The sequence below is a fragment of the Prionailurus bengalensis genome, chromosome C1 (assembly GCF_016509475.1).
Source record: "Prionailurus bengalensis isolate Pbe53 chromosome C1, Fcat_Pben_1.1_paternal_pri, whole genome shotgun sequence".
Classification (NCBI taxonomy): Eukaryota; Metazoa; Chordata; class Mammalia; order Carnivora; family Felidae; genus Prionailurus; species Prionailurus bengalensis.
Window position 1 is genome coordinate 202,272,787 of NC_057345.1, and position 17,449 is coordinate 202,290,235.

The window sequence follows — 17,449 nt, forward strand, 5'->3', positions numbered from 1 at the left end:
CAATCCCTTGTTTCACAGCTGCGAGAAGTGAGGTCCAGAGAAGGGAAGCGACTAGCACCAATCACACAGCTTGTGACTAGCAGCGCTAACGCCGTCTGTAAAGCCTTAACACAGGAGCCTTTTCTCCCCAGCAGGCTGCCTCTCCAGGTTTAAAACTGGTCCCAGCCACTGCTGCTCAACAGCTCCTGTTCCCGGGATGCCGTGGAAATGGTACCTCGTAGCTGCAGGGACAGCAGAAGCCTGCTAGCCTGCTCCCTGGGGAACAGCCAAGGAAGGTCAGCTTACTGGTCTGCAGACCCAGCACCTAAAATAAACCAGGCAGCAAGCCTCAAAGAAGCCACACAGCCTTGCAACAGCCCAGGGCCAGATGCAGGTTCACGCTCCCAGGTTCCCCTGGCATGGGGCTGAACACAGCACCCAGTGTCTGCTGCTTCTTCCTTTCATTTTAGAGAACGAAATTCTTCAAATTCATTTAAAAAAATGAATTCCCATCCCTCTAGGAATTTGGGCCGGCAGCAACTGAGGGAACTGTGGTCAAGGAGACCCTTGGAAAATGATAGGGAGGGGGAAGAATATTCTCCAGATTCTTGGCTCCCATATTTGAATGTTTATCAGAATCACCGGGAGGGCTTTTAAATATCGTCCAGGTTTCATTCCAGACCAACAGAATCAGAATCTCTTGCTGAGGCCAGGGACTGGAGCGCATTCCCCAGGTGAGTCCATTCCAGTCTGGGTTTGTGAACTGCTGCCCCAAACATGTTCCTTCCATTTGCTGGTCCACTTGATTTCCAGCTCCCGTTCTCATTTTCTCACTTGGTCATGATTTTTTAACTGTGACACTTACATTCTAAATTATCCCTGTCTATGGCATTGTGGGTTGGCATCGTAAAAGCACCTTAGTGGGCTTTTTATTTTTATTTTTTTTTTTACAAATGAGGATTTCAAGTTCTCTCTTTCAATAGAAGTTTAGGAAGGTTCTACTCTCCAAGAGTAGTCTAAGTCCCTGGAGGAATCTGAATGCTTAAAAAGTCTGTCACCGAGGCCCTCGAGGCCCTCGGTATCTAAGACAGTCTGTAAGGGTTAGAGGTTGCCAGGGTAACTGAAGATGGCAGGAGACAGGCCATTGTATTTAAATTTCCTGAAACCCCCTGGCTGGCAGCTGAAATAACCTGTTGAAAGATGAGAGTTTCTTTTCTTAGTGAAGAAGAGGTTGGATGTTAACGTTCCTCTGGCTTGGGAAGAGTCTGGGGTTTGAACTGCGTGTGTAGTGGGGACTGTTGCTTTCTCTTGCCCAAGGTGAATAAAGAGGACTCAGATAGAATGGGGGGCCTTCCTAGCTCATCACACACACACACACACACACACACACACACACAAAGGCTCTTTCTTTGGCAAACTGAAGCACAGGTGGCATTATCTAAGGTGACAAAAGCCACACTAGCTGTGGTGAGACCCTGGATGGGTGTTGACATCAGGCCGATCTGAACTCCTGGGCTGAAGTTCTAGATGGATGTTCTCACCTGGGGAGGAATTAGCTCCCTTACCGGGGTTCTGGGGAGGTGGAGAGCAAGGCCACAGTGGCTTCCACTCTGCGCCTTCTCCTGGCATGATAGGGCAACGGAAGGAAAGGGGAGGAAGATTTTTGTCAGTTGAACACCTACCTCAACATCGGGGGTGTGCTAGCTGCGGGGAAATGAAGTCGGTAAGACAGACTTGATACATGCAAAGAGTTGGTTGTCTCGAGGCTCATGTGAGCAGAGACGGCAAGGAATTATAATTTTGTTTGCTGACTAGACTGTTGTGATTGGCTGTGCCTGCCATGGCTGTGTGTGTCTGTGGGGAGGGAGGGACGGGTGCCATTTGCTGTGTCTGGTTCAGGATACACCATGCCACGATCTTGCTGCTCAAGGGAGCCTTGTGTGCACTGTGGCCTGGCTCAGGGAAGATCTCCAAAAATACTGCCATTCATGCTGCCCCCAAATGGATGAGGAGTCCAGGGAGGCAAGACGGGGAAAGCAAGACGGGATAGAGGGCATGGCTGTTTCAGGGTAAGCCAACGGGCCCTCGTGTGAGCGCGACGAAGTTTCCCTTTTGTAAACTTCCTCAGACCCCTGGTGGCAGTGCTAGGCCCTGACAATACATGAAAGGGGCCACTTATTTCTTGGTGGTCCCCTGTTTTGAACCTTCTATGTCTTTTAGAAATTTCTTCCCTGGGACCCTTTGTCTCTGGACATCCCCCCTGACCTTTTTTCCAGAGAGAAAAACTGTTAGACACATAAATTATACCACTAAAGGTAACTTAAAGCACTTCTAGAATGATTTGTATTTAAAAAAAAGATCAGAGAGAAAGAGAGGGAAAGACATGCTTAATCCAAACAGTGGATGTTGAGAATACAGACAACACAACATTCACCTAATTGGATAGATTCTTTGGCTCAGAGGTTGGCAAACTTCTTCCGTAAAGATCCAGATAGCACATATTTTCAGCTTTGTGGGTCATGTGGTCTACGATGAACTACTCAGCTTTGCTATTGCTCTGAGAAAGCAGCCATGGAGAATACCAGTAAATGAATGGGATGTGACTGTGTTCCAACAAAACCTTCTCTACGGACAACTGAAATGTGGATTTCACATATGTTTCATGAGTAACAAAATAGATTTCTCTGCATTTTTCCAGCCTTTTGAAAAAGTAAAAGAGACACTCAGCTCACGGGCTGTGCACAAATCGAATTTGGCCCGCAGGCTGGGGTTGGCTAGCCTATCACTTCTACCACAGCCTAAGACGAGAGGCACCAAGACTGGATGAAGTCACTTTGCTTGGAGATTCTCCTTGTATAGTCTGGCAATTTGTCTATTTATTTGGTCAAATACTTATTGAAGACCTACTATGTGCTCGGGGCTCTTCTGGGTACTGGGGTTTCAGAAGTGAGCGAGGCAAAGTGCCTGCTCTAGGTAGCTTAAAATTCCCTAGGCATAGGGAGAAAAGTTAGAGCCTGGAGGCAAGGATTTGAGTTTTGGACTCAGTGCTTGCATCCCAGTCTTGGATCTCTTAGTCACAGTCTTGGGGACAAGGCACATTTGTAGTACTGAGCATAGGTCCAGTGATCAGCTTGGAACTAATGCCCTGGGAGAGCTTTAGTGTTCTGAATTTCCAACTAAAATGTCCAGCCCCAAAATAAAATTGAATAAAATAGCTTAAAACCCAAGACCTTTCAGGCTCAGCATACTCTGGCAGAGCATTCCAGTGGGATTCTGGGATGGTTTTCAAGAGCCGTGGCTTCTCTTGGACTTTCCCATGGCCTATTCCAAGACAACCACTGTGCTGCAGATGTTCCCCCAGGACCGGGTCATGGCAAAGGCTCATCACAACAGCAGCTACCTCTGCTGCCAGGGCTGCGAGGCCAGTGCTCACATGGGCTCTGGCAATGGCCCTTGTCCTCTGGCTGCCATCCATCTCCAGGCAGGTGATTGAGAAACCGTGAATTCCTTCTCTGAGACCAGGCATCCTCTCCATGACGCGGGAAAACAATATGGCTGCATTAAGACAGGGAGGAGCTATACAGTGAGTAGAAAATGGCTCCCAGCCCATGGGCCCTCATGATTTACAGGTCACCTGCTCCACGTCCAGGCCCCCTTGTTGTGTGCTTTGAGGACAGGGTGGGGGAGGGAGCCTGGAGAAGAGAAGACAGCAGAAAAGATAGAGGGTGTGCTATGGTCCCTGCTTCCAAGGTCTGTATAGTCTGGCTAGGTGGGAATTTGCATGAGGCAGAAAATCTCAGACAGCACTGCCTTTGTTCTCTCCTGAAACTCAAACTGGCCTAGTCATCAACAAGCCTGTGACCTTGATGTCTCTCAGTTTCCTCCAGTAGCCAGTGAGTGACTTCATTACATGATTCCATGATTGCAGAAAGGGTTTTCATGTTGTCAGAGTCTAAAGTTTGAAAACTCCTGCCTTCTTCTCCGGGGATGTCCAACTTCTGTTCATCCATCCCATCTGTCTTCTACCCCCCCCCACCTCTTCTACTATGATCTGGCCTATGAGTGTTCTGTCTTTGCCCAATTCTCATTGGTGAGTGCCATCCCAGACCAGGTTCCCAGGAAATCGGGACAGAGGATGCGGAAATGAGGAGAGAGAGGAGGGACGTGGCCCCTAACCTGCTGGGTTTTCATTAGGATCCTCCTCTATCTACTGTTCTGCCCACCCTGTGCCCCAGATTTTTTTTTTTTAGCAATTCTAAATGTGGACGGTTGGTTATTTTCATGGCTTGACCATACGTATTACACATCACACATTGATTCATTCAGAAATTATTTGTTAAGTTCCTGCTGCACACCATACACAGTGTTGGGCATAGATGATTGGGTGAAGTAGACCCAGAATACTGGTCTCAGATGCACCTTGTCCTCTAGAAGATAATCTACTCCGAATCCCTCATTTTATTGTGGAGGATTTTGAGGCTTAAAGTGGGACCATCACTTATCTAAGGTGACACACGAATTGAGGGCAGAGCCAGGATAAGAACACAGAAACTCTTAACCTGAGTGAGACCAGGTCTTCTTACAACCAGACAGTAGAAACTATATTTCTATACATTTGCTCAGCATTGGAAATTTACAGAGCATGTCCGATTTCCATCTCCCTGCAGGAGGGGGCAGGCATAATATTTTTTATTTATACCATTGTAAATAACCTACCCATGGTTATTCATTTCTTCAGATGAATAGATTGAGGGTCAGGAGGTTAAGTATTTGAATAAAGGCAATATGGCTAGAGGTGGCAGGGCCGGGGGAAGAACTTGGGTCTTATGACTCTCAGTCACTCATGACACAAAAATTTCCACCTGTACCAGCCACTCACGCCCCTCTCTCCTCTGTGGCTCTCTGGCCACCTCTGGTCAAGGAGGACTGAGAAGAAACCTTGACCCATCTCAGCAGTATGGCCAGTGCTATAAGAATGCAGGGAAGAGGAAGTAACTCAGAGACCATCAAGGGAGGGGCAAAGAAAATTTAGGAAAGACCGAGAGCACTGAGAGAGGTGAAGGGTACTGGTGAGACTGGAGAAGAAAGAGGCATAATATGGGGAGAATCAGATCAGGGAGAATGGATGTTACCAATAATTGTGACATCTCTGACATAAAAATGGAAATAGTTTGTATGAATCAATGCAAGTGCTGTGGTAAGGGAGGAGAGAGCACACACAATGTGGCTTGGACCACTGATAATCATGGGTGTTATAAATTCTGCCTGTGATTTGGTTTCCAAGGGTCCAGTGACCCAAAGTGCTGAACTACCTAACTTCACCTTTGACTTCTGATCATAGTCTTTCCCACCAACCCCTCTCCCAGTGGGCTCTGGGAACTGCAGGCATGTGACAGACATGCTCCTGGAATTCTGTTTGTGCTGATGAAGTTCTTTACATCAAGGAGAGTTGGCAAGAGAGAAGGATAAAATCTGAGGCTTTCTTCATTGACTTCTCCCAGGCTTTTGGGGATTCTAATGCAGGAGTCATTTCTAGAACTGACTCTACTAGTAATCCATCCATTAAATTATCAGTTTTTAGGGGACACCTGGGTAGTTCAGTTGGTTAAGTGTCTGACTTTGGCTCAGGTCATGATCTCATGGCTTGTGAGTTTGAACCCCATGCTGGGCTCTGTGCTGACAGCTCAGAACCTGAAGCCTTCTTTGGATTCTCTCTCCCTCTCTCTCTGCCCCTCCCCCACTCTCACTCTGTCTGTCTCTCAAAAATAAATGAATGTTAACAAATTAAAAAAAGATCATCAGTTTTTAAATTCAATTTTTCTATCAACTAATCAGTGAAAACATAATGACAACTTCTCTGCAGCCATTCTTTGATCAGCTGATTTGGGGGATAAGGAAAAAAACATACTTCCAAGACTTTTCAGCTAGTGTGTGAGCCTCTGGGATCAAGACTGATGCCAACATTATATGTAACTATTCACTTGTTTGCCTGGTAGACTATGGAGGCTCTGGAAATATGTTCCCCACTTATCATCACCCTCCCAGTGGCTCTGCATTGTATGGGCAGTTTATGACTTATCCATCCATTTGATAAATATTTATTGAGCATATACTATTTGCTAGATATGGGGATGAAATAATGGTAAAAGTATTCATGGCCTGTGACTTCAGAGAGCCTATGTTTAGTGAAAGGAGACCTGTCACACCTAAGAGCAGAATAACTCAATTATGAGAAAAGCTGGGGCAGGAGCAAAGATGAGTGAGACAATGTAATAACATCTGGAGTACTGTGGGACCCAGCATATTTAGATGGGGTGGGCAAGGAAAGCCCTGCCATGAGGGTGGGGCCTGAAATTTGACAATGATCAACTGTGAGGAACATGGGGTAGGGTGGCAGAGAAGGAAGGGGGTCCAGAGAAAAGACCACGGGTCTTTCAGGTATCTACTGCTACGTGAAAAATTACCCCCAAACCTAGTGGCTTCAGAATGACAATATGTTATTATCTGTCACACCTCTGTGTGTTGACTGGGCTTTGCTTTGGTCAGTTCTCCCTGGGGACCCCCTTTGCAGTTGTAGTCGGATGGCAGTTGGGACTGGAGTCATCTGAAGGCTCGAATGGGCTGGATATTCAAGAGTTTCTTCACCTATATGTCTGGTACGTGGGCTGGGCTGGGTTGGCTGAAACAGCTGGAGGTCGATTATCAATCTCTTCATGTGACTTCTCCAATATGGCTGGCGTGGGCTTCCTCATGGCATGGAGGGCTTGGGATAGTTGGACTTCTTATATGGAGGCTGGCTTTCTCCAGTGAGCAGGAAGGAGGAAACTGCCCATTCGTTAAAGACTAGACTGGGGTCTGATCTAGTGTCATTTCTGGAGGAACCTGTTGATCAGTCACAGATCAGCCTAGATTCTAGGATGTGGAGGATTAGAGCAAACCGGAATGTCTGGCTTACTCAAGGAGGGAAGGGATTGATGGTGGCCATTTTGGAGACAAACTCAGGCTGTGAGATAAAAAAGGCTTGTTGTGTTAGTGGACCAGAAAGACAGCCAGTACTGCAAGAGTGTAGTGAGGGGTGACTCAAGAGGAGGCAAGAGTGAAAGGCAGAGCAGGATCCTCATAGCTAAGCTAAGGTGAAGAATTTCGATTTTTTTTAAAAAAAAAATTTTTTTTTTCAACGTTTATTTATTTTTGGGACAGAGAGAGACAGAGCATGAACGGGGGAGGGGCAGAGAGAGAGGGAGACACAGAATCGGAAACAGGGTCCAGGCTCCAAGCCGTCAGCCCAGAGCCCGACGCGGGGCTCGAACTCACGGACCGTGAGATCGTGACCTGGCTGAAGTCGGCCGCTTAACCGACTGCGCCACCCAGGCGCCCCAGAATTTCAATTTTTAAAAAAGTGTCATGATAGCCTCCGTATCCTGCTTTTCAAGGGATGCTGATCATAAGGGGTATCTTTTCTTCCTCCTTCTAATCCCCCCCCCACACTGTCTGCCATTAGGTTGTCCTAAAGCCCAGTACCAGTCATATGCTCCTGTGGATCCCAAACCTTCAAGGAGTCCCCAGTACCTCCTGAAACAGGCACTGGTTTTCCAACCTGGCTTTCAGGGTCCTTCTCCAAGTTGTACAGTTACACATGTTTTTCACATTTTTGCTCAGCCTGATCCTTTGTTTCCCCTGAGAGGTGACTTTTGTCTCCCTGCCTCCATGCCTGCTCATATCAGTCACTTTGCTCATGATACCCTCCCATGACCTTATCTCTAAATGTCAAAATCCTACCCTCCCTTTAAAAGTAACCTCCAATATCACCTCCTCAAACTGAGTGGGACCCCTCGTTCCTGGAAACTTCCTAGTTCTTGCTGATTAGAAGGTGTAGTTACAACTATATGTGTCTAGCCCTCACTTTCATGAGCCCTTCCCCACTGACCGTAGGCCTCTGTAGACAGAAAACATGACTCCCTTGCTACTTCTGCCCGGCCACCCCCTGTCTCGAGAGCACGGCAGTCATTCAGTTGATGCCTGTTGAATGAAACAGTGGTTTCTCTGGGACACCAGCCGCCAATTGTCTCTCCCTTTCCCATGGCAAATTTCAGCATTCAGCTCCCGGCAACCCCTGGTCCATGGCCCCAAGCTTCCTGGCAGGCCTTTCCCGCAGGACCCTGGAACTGGGTTTCCCAGACAGCCCGGCCTGCCCCCGCCAGTGCCGGCTCCCAAGGAGATAGAGAGCTTCTGGTTCTGCAGGCCCCCTGGCTCCTCTCTTCCAGCTGCCCTTGCACTTGTTTTCCTTGGCAAGAGGAAGCCCTCGGTCGCCACTTCATCTTCCATTTATAGGCATATATGCATCTGTGTTATTCTTTTCACAAAATGACAGTGTTCTCTGCTCAAAAAAGAAGGAGAGGAAAAGAGTTGAGGGCTGTGCTAAGCATAGAAGGCATCTGATATAAAGCTTCCAGGGCTTCTGGCAATAGTTCTGTCCATATTGGAGGCTGGACGGCACTCTCCCTGCCTCTATTGCTCTCTCATCTATCCTCATTCCGTACCTTTAGTTCCTCAAACTTTGTTGGCAGGTTATTGTGGATGAAAGAAGGGCCAGGCCAATAGGCAGTGGACGTGCCAGAAACTCTTGTCAATGGGGCAAGAAAATGGGTGTGGCTTCCTGGCTTGAGTCCCTGTCTGCAGGTCCTCATGTCCTGCTGAGGCCAAAGTGCTATGTGGCCAAGAGTCCAGCTCTGTGGGTTCTGGGTTTGCCCATCAAGCAGGTAGGTAAAAAGGAGGCATAATTAGCGGTGAATATTTATGTAGTGCTTCCTCTAGGCCGGCCACTGTTTCAGGCAGTTTTAAAATAGTGACTGGTGTAAACCTCTCAGGAGCCCTATGAATGAAGTAGTTCTATTATTGTCCCCATTTCACAGACGAGGGAACCAAGGCAGAAAGATGTTAAAACACTTAACCTAAAGCTCTACCAGTGGTGAGTGGTGCACCTGGGATCCGAGTCCAGAAAGGCTGGCTCCAGGCTCTGTGTCTAGTCACTGATTATGCCGCCCTAACAGCTCATCAAATGAAGACGTTTAAATACCCTCACAGAATCACTTAGTCCTTACATACCCAAGTGCACTGGAAACAAGCATGTCGGAGGGTTGTGGGCAAGAACTTGGACGGGTCTGAACCAGTTCTCAGCACAGGTAATTCAATTTGGTTCAAATTCTGACTTTCCCACAGATTTACGATTCTCAGGCTAGTGTTTTGCACCTATTTGGAAGAGTAGATTAGCAAAAGGATTTCCTGGTGTATCCAAGAGCAACCTGTTTCTCTTGGCTCCAACTCATGGCCTGGGAACTCACTAAGTAACCAATTAATACAATTTTTTCTTTCCTGCATTCATTCATCAAACTTGGATATGCCTTGTGTGTGTAAGGCGCCGCATGGGCGTGAGAAGGATGAGTGGAAAAGAGCAAAATGGAAGGAAATAGACAAGGTCTCTACCTTCAAGCCGTGCGTTTGTATGCACCTGTGGACACTGACAAGTAAACCTGAGAACCCAGCTGTGTCTGTCTACATATTCTTTTGGGTCATTTGGTACTCTATGAAGTGTTAAGTGTGGTGTATTCCATTGGTTCCCTGGAGTCTAGAGTGCCTTGCATTAACAATACCTGACTTCAAGATTTGGTATAAAACCACAGCAATTAAAACAGTTGCATTGGTGAAAGTATAGAAAAATAGATCAATGGGACAAAAGAAGAGAGCCCAGAAATAGACCCGCGCAGATATAGATAACTGCTCTTTGACAAAGGAGCAAAGGCAGTACCAGAGAGCAAAGATAGTTTTTTTCAACAAATGGTGCTGGAAAAACGGGATATCCACATGCAAAAATGTGAATCTAGACACAGACTTTACACCTTTCATAAAAAATAAATCAAAATGATCATAGATCTAAATGTCAAACTCAAAACTATTCAACTCCTGGGCCTCCTGAGTGGCTCAATTGGTTAAGCATCCAACTTCAGTTCAGGTCATGATCTTACGGTTCCTGAGTTCGAGCCCCACGTGGGGCGCTGTGCTGACAGAGCAGAGCCTGGAGCCTGTTTCGGATTCTGCGTCTCCTTCTCTCTCGGTCCCTCCTCTGTTCATGCTCTGTCTCTGTTTCTCAAAACTGAATAAATATTTAAAAAATTAAAAAAAAACTATGAAATTCTGATAAGATAGCATAAGAAAAAACTTACATGATCTTGGGTATGACTAAAAAGCAGATGACTTTTTAGACACAACACCAAAGGCATGGCCCATGAGAAAATAATAATTATTAATAATTATAACAATAATCTGGATTATAATCTGATTGCATTAAAATTAAAAACTTCTGCTCTATAAAAGACAATGAAGACAAGCCATAGACTGGGAGAAAATATTTGCAAAGGGCACATCTGATAAAAGATCATCACCCAAAATATGCAAAGAACACTTCCAGCTCAACAAGAGGAAAACAAACAACTTGACTAAAAAATGGGCCCACAACTTTAACAGAGGTATACCTCACCAAAAAAGAGATACAGATTGCAAATAAATATATGAAAAGATGTTCCACATCATATGTTATCAGGGAAATGCAAACTAAAACAACAATGGGACAGCACTCCACACCTACGAGAATGGCCAAAATCCAGAACACTGACAACACCAAATGCTGGTGGGGGTGTGGAGAAATAGGAATGCTCATTCACTGCTCATGGGAATGGAAAATGGTCCAGCCACTCAGGAAGACAGTTTGGCGGTTTCTTACAAAACTAAGCATACTTTTACCATACAATCCAGCAATCATGCTCTTTGGTAGTTACTCAAAGGAGTTGAAAACTTAGGTCTACAAAAATTTCGTACACGGAAGTTTATAGCAGCTTTATAACTGGCAATTATAAACTATATATGTAATACTTTATATATATATCTTTATATTATATATATAATTTATAATTGCCACAACGTGAGAGAAACCAAGATGTTCTTTTGTAGGTGAATGGATGAATAAACTGAGGTTCATTCCGACAATGGAATATTTTTCAGTGTGAAAAGGAAATGAGCTATTAAGCCACGCAAAGACACAGAGGAACCTTAAATGTATGCTACAAAGTGAAAGAAGCCAACATGAAACGACTACATACGTGTGATTCTGATTATATGGCATTCTGGAAAGGGCAAAATTATGGAGACGGTAAAAAGATCAGTGGTTGCTAGGGGTTGGGGGTTGGGGAAAAGGATTAATAGGCAGAATACAGAGACTTAAAGTTCAGGGAAAATATTCTGTGTAATGGTATAATAGTAGATACATGTCATTATACATTTGTTCAGACTCGTAGGATGTACAACCTCAAGAATGAACTCTAATATAAACTGTAAACTTGGGCTGTTCCAATGTGGCAATGTAGGTTCATCAAGTATAACAAACGTACCACCTGGTGGGGGATGTTGATAATGGGGGAGGGCATGCAAATGGGAGCAGGGGGTATATGGGAAATTTTATACCTTCTTAATTTTGCTGTTAACCTAAAACTGCTCTAAAAAAAAATAAAGCCTTACATTTCATGATCCCACAGATGCGGGATCACTGAGTGTGGAGCCTGCTTGGGATTCTCTCTCTCTCTCTCTCTCTCTCTCTCTCTCACTCTCTCCCTCCCTCCCCCCACCCCTCTCCCCCACTTGTGCGTGCTTTCTCTCTAAAAATAAAAAAAACAAATAAAAAATATAAAGCTTTAAAACCAACTAACCAACCCACCCACCAACCAACCCACCCTGGGGCTCTGAACTTGAAAAAAAACACTTTGTATCTGTTACAGATACTAGTTGGTTATCTCACGGCATCCATTTTCCCTTCCTCTTTCCCCAATGCTCCAGTTTTATTTGGAAATAAATAAGCCCGGTGGGACTTGGTCAGTGGGATCCTAGTCAAATTGGTCCAGTGGGAGCTTAGTCAAATAGGACATCCTACCTGCTGCCAATGATGATGATTTGGGAAGTGGTTCGCATCTTAGAGTAGTCAAGTCTGAGTGAATCTCAGGACTTTTGCTGGGAATGCTGGGACAAAGATGCTCCTGCATTTCTTCCAGATGTGAACGAGGAAGCTCATAATTTTGGGAGCTCCTGGCCACCGTCTTAAAAACAATAAGGGGAACTAGTGTTAAGAGGAAACCAAAGTTAGGTCAGAGAGATAGAAAGAGAATAGGTTCTAAGTGAAACTGCTGAAGCCAGTATACCTGTCACCTTCTTAATTAAATGAGCCAAGGCATTCCCTTTAAAATTTAAGCTATTCGAGTCAGATTTTCTTTTACATGAAGTCAAAAGAGGCAGCAGGTAAAGACATCGCCTCTTCTGGCCACATGCTATTCTGAACGTGAATGGACAAGTCAGCCTCTTTACCTTCACGGATGCAGGTGGAGCAAAAATGAATTAAAATGCACTCTGAAAAAGTTAATTCTTCTTCTGTGTCTCATTTCCTCTTCTAGAGAACACCAACGCCACCTCCATGGCTGCCAGGACCTGTTGGTTATTATGTTGGGCTGCATGGACAAGTGTTCTCAAGATGATGGAACAGAAAGCAGTAGAGGCAGAGATTCTGTATTTACATGTCACTAGCAGCTTTTCTTTTCATGCCTACTATCTTTAGGAAAGCAGAATCTTTTTCCCTCAAACTTTTTCCTGGACGTTGAAAGTCCTCTAAGATTCGTGGGGAGGGGTGAAGTTTAAAGGGGAAGATGTGAGGAGAGGGGTTGTAGAGTGTGGGTAGGAAGAAAGAATTTAGTACAAATGCCAGAGATATCTCTCAGGGATTTCTTTCCAATTCATAAGAAGATAAACTGAGGCTTAGACTTGGATCCTGTTCCCATAACACTGAGATAATCCGGGAGGATTACAGAAGTTTGAGCTCTGGAGTCTGAACTCCCCAGCCAATCCTCACCCTCCAGATGACCTCTTTGCCTCCTCCTAAGTCCTGTGCATTGTTTCCCCCTGGAGCCAAACCAGATGTTCTAGAGAAAGCACTCTGTCAGCATTCTAGACAGAAGGGCCTGGTCCCCTGAGATGCTGTTTCCTCGACTCACTGTGCTTGGTTGACTCTGGGTTCAGGTGCTTCTAAAAGTCAGGTGACAGGCTTTTAGGGCCTCTTGGAGTTCCCTTCTGAGGAACACAGAAGCAGACGTGATATGGATTGTCATGAAAGTTGAAAGGGGACAGAGGGCTGAGGCATGGCAGTCAGTAGCGGTCGGTAAGAGTCTCAAAGGTGGGAGCAATTAATAAACAGTGTAGAGCAGCATTGTCTCCTCTTGCTTCAGCTCCTGGGGTCCCAGTAAAGGTCTCGGCTGGGCCTTTGTGCCCCAGTAAGATCTCTTGTCTTTCACTGCAGGACTGAAGAAAGTGGGGATAATAGAGCCCCAAGGAAGAATTGGCAGGGGGTCAGGCGTGAGAAGAGTGTAGAGGGGCGGTAGGGGGGCATGGGAAAAGATTTGGGAGATTGTGTCGGGAATTGTCACAGATGCATAAAGTTTGAGAGTTGAAAAGCATTTTTAGAGAGCATCTTTCCCACATGCCTCTTCATAGGAGAGGAGGCTGATGGATTTCCAGAGAGGGAGAAGTACTTGCCTAAAGATTCATTGTAAGATACTGACAGGGATCAGGAAAAGGACCCAAGCCTCTTTACTTCCGGACTGAATGTATTAATTATCTATTGCTGTGTAAGGAATTACCTCAAAACTTAGTGACACAAAACTATGAGCACATTATTTCATAGTTTCTATGGGTCTTACCTGGGTCCTCTGGCTCAGAGTCTCTCATAATACTGCCATCAAGGTGCTAGGAAAGGCTGCATCCTCGTTGGAAGGCTTGCTCGGGCAAGGATCTGCTTCCAAGTTCATTCAACACGTTCACTTGTCGGGATTTTGTTTTTCGTAGGCTGTGAGACCAAGAACTTCAGTTCTCCATCGAGCAATGGCCAGAAGCCTCCCTAAGTTACTTGCCATGTATCATTCTCTGCGTGGCACCTTGCAACACAGCAGCTGGCTTCCATCAGTCTGAATAAATAAGAGACCAAAAGAGAGTGAGGAAGACAGCAGCCTTCAGGCCCGGAGTCTTCACACAGGGCAGTGAGAAAGGCTGTCTTTGTGACTCAAGGTTTCATTTAGTCATCCGGGCATAGAAAGACTGAGTTTGCAGCCAGGGCCTCATGAAAGATCTTGTGAAAATATTGCAAATCTCTTGTCCTCAAACTTCTAACCCAGAGCATGCTGCTGTTGGGTGAGACATAGGTGCCCCATCATCCTTCTGGGTCCTCATTTCTTTTTCTTTTTAAAATTTATTTTATTATTATTTTTAATGTTTTTAGAGAGAGGGAGAGAGAACACAAGTGAGGGAGAGGAGTAGAGAGAGAGAGAGAGAATCCATGGGGCTTAATCATACAACCCTAAGATCATGACTTGAGCAGAAATCAAGAGTTGGATGTTCAACCTACTGAGCCACCCAGAAACCCCATGGGTCCTCATATCTTTCTTAGCTAGGACACATGTGCTCACAAATCTTCCAGTCCAATTAGCTCTACTCCAACACAGGGACATATTAGGGAATATTATCCCCTCCCCCTGCCAAGAACTTTTTCTCCTGGAAATCACATTTTGAGTGCAGAAGCCAGTCTTTGTTTTCCATTTATATTATTAAAATCCTCACTTGAACAATTTCCTCAGAACAAAGAGATTGTCTATACTGAAGGACTGTCGATGTTTCCATCTTGTGCCAGATAGAAATTGCTTACAGCTTGAAGAAATTAAAAAAAAACTAATTACAGAAGTAATATGTAATAAAATTCAAACAGTATAGCCAAAACTAAAGTCTTCTTTATTCACCCCTTAATTTCATTCTTCTCCCCAGAGATGGTCACTGTCAATAGCTTAATGCAAATATTTAAAAAATGTACAAAATTGTGTGTGCGTGTGTACGTGTATATGTATGTGTGATTGTGTGTGCTGTAAATATACACATATGCATACATATATGTGTGTGTGTATACACACGCAGACACACACACACCTTATTTTTACATATAAAAATTCAATGTTAAATTTAAAGGGGACCCTACCTTAGGTATTATCTCATTTGCTTCTTCCCCCATCTAATAATGTCTTAGAGATCTCTCCATACCAATACGAACACGTATATGCGGATCTATGCGCCTATACATATGTATCTACATTTTAACTGCTATAGAATATATCATGGTATAGATGTCATTTACTTTATTTGTCTAGTCCCCTAGGGTACTCATGTGAGACTCATATTAGACTTTATAGCTGCCTCACTTTTATGAAATCACTCTCTGCTAGAGTCTTGTTCACTTTCAGTGTTGCTATGACCATTACTGAACCCTTCTTGTGTAGAAATATCCATATTTTTCTAGAATAGATGTCTACCGGTAGAATTTCTGGGTCTAAGAGTTTGGCCTTTTGCATTTTTAGTGGATTGGCTTTTTTTGTTTTTTTTGTTTTCCACTTCTACATTTCAGAGTGAAAAATCTCAGGGTCTGAGTTTTTGCCTGGACAACCCAGATGCAGCCCGCGGCTCCTCTCACAGTTTATAGGTGCCTACATGACTCGGTCGCATTATTTAGTTCATCACAATTTTCTTCCTCAGGCTAGATCTTAGAACCAGGACCTGGCTCCTCACTCATGTTCTAAATCTAAAGGTTTCTTTGAAGATGAATTAGCCTCATGATACTGCTCTCGGTTTTCCGGTTAAGGCACAAAATCTCCGTACACATGCTATAAACTGGGGGACATTTTATAGGGCACACAGGTTGGGACAACTTAGCACAACCAGAATAAAAAATGTCAGGCTTCTGTTTCAGTGGCTGGCTGTCTCTGCCCCCTCTCTTAGTCCTGAGGCTGGACGACGCTAGGTGGTGTTCTTTCTAGTGGTGCTGTAGGCACAAACCTTCCCAAATTCAGGTCTAAACTTTTCTCCCGGCTGCCACTTGACCACAGCAGGCTGGTTGCTTAGTGTCAGCTCCACTAGCAGAATGTTCCGCATTCCTGTCTTCCCCAGACCCGCACTCTGGAGCAACTCCTTCGAGTTTGCTCTCTCTGCTCAGATTAGCATTCGTCTGAGCTTTGATGGACACCACTCCCCTGCCCCGTCTTCTACGGCCCTGAGTCTTCACGTTGCTCTGACAGCCTACAGTTTTCTCAATCCCCACTAGATCACCAGCTCCCAACTCAACCCTCTTCAGATCCAATCTGTTTTCTCAAAGACTAATTTACAGTGACAAGGTGGTTGCCTTAGCCGACAGCCCTCCTGCCTCCATGAAACACTGAACATGTAATTGAGAAGGAAAATCTAGTTAATAAATTCATGTATGTAACAAATGTCTTTTTGTGTGATTCAGGTGGATGTAGGGGATACTCTGGGTGGGGAGAGAGACCCAAACCGAAACCGTGACCTCCAGCTTCAGAAAGCATCCAATCAGAGAATTGTGAATAAAATCGTGACTGTGAAAAGGGCTATCGAAGACGGTGCGTGTGTGTTGACAGTGTAAAGGCGGACGTGACCTAGTCCACAGTGGGAGAAGGGCTGGTAAGAGGGCTGCCCTAACAACCCCTTCTACTCACCGTTCTTTTCTCTTTTTGTCAGAATGAGGGCATCCCGGGCTCCCAGGCTGTTTCACTGCCCCTTTTCAGTCCTCTGTGTGGCCTTGGCCCTCATTTTTTTTTTTTTTTTTTTTTATGTAAACATGAAAGGCTGTTCCGTAGTCCCTTCTAACTGCAACGTTCTTCTTTCTTTTCTTCCATCTTAAGGGGGACATACGCGGTCACTGCCAGCAGCGTCGTCTCGTCCATCTGGCCATCTCTTCAACACGATTGTTGAGCAACTATTACAGGCCAGGCACTGTGCTGGGGGAAGGACACACACAGTGACCTATGAAACATCATGCTGCTTGCCCTCATGAGCGTGTTCAGGCCTTGAGTGCCACTCTGGGTTCATAGAGCCTTTCCCTTTTCTCTTTAGCCAAATGGATACATTTAGAATTTAGTTGTTGAGGACCCAGCAAAACTGGGAACTCCTGGCGTATACCCTGCAGGGCCCAGGACAATAGTCTGTGTGTTTCAGGTACTTAACACACTCTTGGTGAATCCCTGCTTCTTCAGTGTTGATAACCTTGCTCGCCTTAAGGGCATATGCCCTGAAACGCACAGATGGGACCAGGGACCACTCTTTCAACGTAAGTACCACCATAGCATAATGGCCTTTCACTCTATAGACATTACTGGAACAGTGGATGCTGTCCTGAATGGATGTAGAAATGTACAAATAAAATACAGTTCTGGGTACAGAGTAGACATCCAATAAACCCTCACTGATTTAGTGGGGAGGACATTGTCCCACCCTGACTGGTCCCGTAGTGAGCGACATGGATGAGACAAGCTGATGCTGGTCAGTCTTCGGG